At 45.2% G+C, this 5,000-nt stretch overlaps 1 protein-coding gene across 1 annotated transcript in view; it reads right to left on the minus strand.

The window, feature by feature from the left end:
• The window catches only part of LOC116686684 (collagen alpha-1(XIV) chain-like), a gene marked incomplete at its 3' end in the record, with an annotated part of 145,102 nt that extends 141,486 nt beyond the window's left edge, over positions 1–3,616 (minus strand). Inside the window, 1 exon segment of the mRNA XM_032511720.1 lies at positions 3,490–3,616.
• Positions 3,617–5,000: the final 1,384 nt, after the last annotated feature.

Raw genomic sequence — 5,000 nt, forward strand, 5'->3', positions numbered from 1 at the left:
GTTAAAAAGAAAATTGATATAGGAAAAGGGGTCAGCTGACCCGAAGACAACATAAGGGTTAATCAAAACCGTCCAGTGCAACTCACCCACAAAACTATAATTTCCTTTACATGAATAAAGACATTTGCACCATAACTTGATGCAGAAGAGTCACAAATTGTTGCAGAAAAATTCACTAAATGGAAACAAGGACATTTTTGGTGTCCCCGCCCCCCCGACGTTGAATCCAAAGTTACACACTTGGATCCCATTCATGCCGATGTAAAGCAGTCCCCTAGGAAACCACTGAACAGCGTGTCCATAAGGACTTTATGAGTTATCCTAGAAGATGATGTTACAGTATTTAAGGCGGTTTTATGGCTCTGCGGAGGCTCCACGCAGAGCTTTCGCCGTAGCCTACATAAGTGGCCAGATGTCATCTCTGCTTCTCGTCATAGCCGTTGGACTCATGTACCAACCCTTAGACCTGGCTCAGGTCTGCCGTGCTCCAGATCTTCATTATGCTGTCATAGTTTTAGACTGCTGGAGGACTTCCCTGGACACAGTGAGTCCTCTATCCCTCCCTCTGTGTGCATCCATGTCCCAGAAATGCTCGTTACCAACTCAGCTCTGGGAGCTTATTCCCAGGAGTCCTCATGTTTGGTTTCTTTTTCGCCCAGAGGTTTTCCTTGGATCAGGGTGTCACATAAATCATGGTTGCAGCTGAAATGGCCCTGGTCGATGCCCTGCTACACTCTGCTACACCCACCTACGCCCTGCTACACTCTGCAACCTCCACCTACGCCCTGCTACACTCTGCTACCTCCACCTACGTCCTGCTACACTCTGCTACCCCCACCTACGCCCTGCTACACTCTGCTACCTCCACCTACGCCCTGCTACACTCTGCTACACCCACCTACGCCCTGCTACACTCTGCTTCCTCCACCTACGTCCTGCTACACTCTGCTACCTCCACCTACGCCCTGCTACACTCTGCAACCTCCACCTACGTCCTGCTACACTCTGCTACCTCCACCTACGCCCTGCTACACTCTGCTACCTCCACCTACGCCCTGCTACACTCTGCTACCTCCACCTACGCCCTGCTACACTCTGCAACCTCCACCTACGCCCTGCTACACTCTGCAACCTCCACCTACGCCCTGCTACACTCTGCTACCTCCACCTACCACGCCCTCCACTGCTACACTCTCGCCCTACCTCGCTAACCCCCTACGCCCTGCTACACTCTGCTACCTCCACCTACGCCCTGCTACACTCTGCTACCTCCACCTACGCCCTGCTACACTCTGCAACCTCCACCTACGTCCAACTACGCCCTGCTACGCCATGAACTACAACAACTTCTATTTCTAGTCATAGTTCCATTATCTTTATTTGTGACTATAAAAAACCCAACCGGCACCGTCAGACCCCCCCCCCCCCAAGAGCCTGGAGCTGTCCGAGGTTTCTCACTAAAAGGAAGTTTTGTGCCCAGTGATGAACAGCCTGAATGTGTTTTGCCTAATTATTTTAAGTATGTCTTATTAGATCATGTGTATATACACAAAACCTTTTTTTTTTTTTTCTTCCTTTTGGCCTTTTGTTTTTGTTCTGCACTCTTGCCTAAACTCTAAGTTGTTGTCCATTATCCCGTCCTCTTTCAGTCCCTCCGTTTCCTGTTGACAGCAACTTAAATAAAAATCCACACATTTTAAAATTGATTAACTTATGAGAATCGAGCATCAAATCGTTCCAGAGAGAATCGCGATGCATCTAAGAATCAATTATTTTTCCCACGCAGGAGAAGTTAACCCTCTCCCTGATTTCATGTGGTTCGTGGAGAAGGAGAACCAGGAAACGAGTCGGGGGGGGGGTGCAACGCTGAGAGACGTGTGTTGCTGCGAGGTGGTGTTTCGACATTTTTCGACAGGTGCACGTCCGGCTACGGCGTAGGTTTGTGTCTTCACGCTCCAACGTGCGTAGCAATGCTAGAGATTTAACGCAGAAGTACAAAACACTCACTTTGATGTCAGTTCAAACAAACGAACAGTTATTGTATTACATTGCTGTAACTATATCTAAAAAACACATCAATAAGTTAAGAAGAAGAAGAAGAAGACATACAGTACTTTTATAATCCCCACAGGGAAATTACATTGTGTGAGCAGAACCGGATTTGTAAAATATTTCCAATATTGGTGAGTGGAGATATGAATAGACATCCACCTCTAGTAGGAGAGCCACCGCTTGATGACGTTCAGACATGTTGACTAAGATCACAGATGTTATGACCCCCCCCCCTGCCCCCCCTCCCATCAAAGCCCTTCCAAACTGATGTCCCATTGGTGTACAGTTTTAATTTATCCTTTTTTGGATTAAGCTGCAAAATGAATGTCTTTCAAATATCTGTCTCTTTTGCTACATCTGATATGTTACTATGATAACACACAATTTCTCGCTATACTTGCACATTTATACAGAAACTATTGAGAATGAATGTAAACGCATTCAAAGTAAAAGACTGCAAGACTCACGGACTCACATCCTCCTCGCTGCATCAAACATAAAGCATATTAATACTCCATGTAGAAGACCGGAGGTGCAATGAGTTACACAGCTGTGACCAAATAAAGTGCTTTGTTTTGGGAAGATATGATAGGACTACAGATGTGTTTCTTTTAATAACTGGAGGCAATTGTATGTCCATTAACACTCCTGCATCTAATGTTTCTCAGAAAAGACACCTTAGATGCGTAATGACTCAAAAACATACCCTTTGTTTCTAATGAGTACTGCAGCCAAATCTTAATTTCAGGGCAATTTTCAATAATTTATCAAAATGACATTTACAATTTGGCATTTTCACCATGTCAGCGTTAAGACAAGCTGTGCTCGTGGTAATAAAAAACAGAATTAGGATTTTAAAAAAACAAAAAAAAGGTGTGTGGAGACAGAGCAGCCCTGTCTCAGTGAAAGAGAAATCACTCCAAATATCCACGAAACGCTCCCTCAGGCACCTACAGCTGACTACAGTGAGTTAATGGCGATATTAAAACACCACCGGCTATGTCTAATTCCTGCAATAAACTTGTAACGTATCAGCTTCTATATTATTTAGAGCCCCATTGTTGCACTGTTTCATGCCTCTAACTTGCATCAATAAAAGATCCCTTACGGCTCGTGCCTGTGCATCTCCACCGGATCAATCACTCTCAGTGGAAGTAGCTTTAAATTCAGTGGGAAGAACCGGCTGTTGCACTCAAATCACGCACAAATCATAAAGATCCATCATTCCCAATTCACTTTTAGATTACCGTAAAAAAAACTAAAAAAACAAGGTGCGCAAGTTTTTCCCTTAATTGAAATGAGCACAGGTGAGCTCTGCACGTTGCGCCATTGCACGGGGAAGCATGAGGTGGAGAGCCAAACGTCCCCGGATCTAAGAGCGGGGTTCGGGTTTTTTTTGCAGATGTGAGGGTGTGAATAAAGGATCAGGTCCTGTACCTTCTCGGATCAGATGTTTCCCGGCTCCGGACAGCTGGATGGGAAGCTCGCTATAGTCCTCACCCCCCAAAGCGACTCTGATCCACAGCAACTCTCCGCTCCCTGGACCCTGTCGACCACGGAGGCAAGTCAGACCGAGTGACGCAACACACTTCCGGTCGCAACTTTCAAAATAAAAGCCGACAACACAGGATGTTTTTATAAAAAAAATATTAATATATGCGTCGAAAGTGGTGGGGGGAAAAAACAAGAACATGTCAATAAAACAGCAAAAAGGCTACAAAGACGAACTAAAACATACATTAGTAATTGGTAGCTGTTGCCTCATGCACAAAAAGGGTAAAATACGACTTGGCACTACTACTATTTGCAGTCTACATCCCACTCCATGCTTGTTACTCGGGGGGGGGGGGGGGGGGCAGTAGCTCAGTCCATAGGGCGTTGAGTTGGGAAGGGAGGGTTGTTGGTTCAAGTCCCCGTATGGACTGTGGATCGGAAGCTGGAGAGATGCCACTTTGCAGGATAGATGGATAGATGGATAGATAGATGGATAGATGGATAGATAGATGGATAGATAGATGGATAGATATTTCTTGATCATAAGAAAAATGGGAAATTCAGTCTCAAAGCACAGAATATAAATATAAATGAAACACCAGGAAAAATATACATATATACATGAAATGATAATAATAACAATAGGAATAAAATAAAAGAACAACTGTTTGAATATGTACAGGATGGGAAAACAAACATGTGCAACTGCAGTGTTACAGTATTTGTCTGTATTACTATATGTGTATTACTACGTACAGAGAGTCATGTTCCTTGTGTATGTAACGTAACGTGTCCTTCTGTCTTTTACTTTGAAGACAGACTGGCGTTGCTTGGTGTCTCCGTGCAGCTTGACGCTGCTGATGTCTGGGTTGAGACTTGCAGCGGGCTGATGGGTGTTCCCTGCAGCTACTCATTCCTTTCAGCTCGTTAACGGGAGGCGAGGCTGCAGAAAAAATGTGTTTTGAGAGCGGCCGAGGGGGCAAAACGTGTATTTCTGGGACCTCGGGCTGCGCGGCGTGTACTGTATCACTCCCCGGGGCTCTTTTTTAATGTGCCTCTCTTTAGTTCTGGACAGGTGGCTCCACCCTAATTTAACATGAGTGACACTTTCCCCTCAAGTTTAATGGTGGGTTACACAAGGCCAAGGTGGAGGAAAAAAACACACTGTACAAGTTCCTGTTCAGTGTTTCTTTCAACGTGTGGACGTGTCAAATCAGGCCAGAAAATGCCCTTTTTTTATCAGTTATACCTCCGTTTGATTTGACAGGGACAGTGCATATTAATACACATTTCTATGAATAGCCCAGGCCAGATTTAGCCTGAAGTCTCGTTTTCATCTGCCAGATGTTAGGCTCTCTCAGGGGCGTAGCACTACATCCTGGCCCCTGTAGAAAGGCACTTTCCATGGGCCCCTCCCTGCATCCACAGCTACTCATTCTAGCATCTTCTTGGGT

The sequence above is a fragment of the Etheostoma spectabile genome, unplaced genomic scaffold (genome assembly GCF_008692095.1).
Source record: "Etheostoma spectabile isolate EspeVRDwgs_2016 unplaced genomic scaffold, UIUC_Espe_1.0 scaffold437, whole genome shotgun sequence".
NCBI lineage: Eukaryota > Metazoa > Chordata > Actinopteri > Perciformes > Percidae > Etheostoma > Etheostoma spectabile.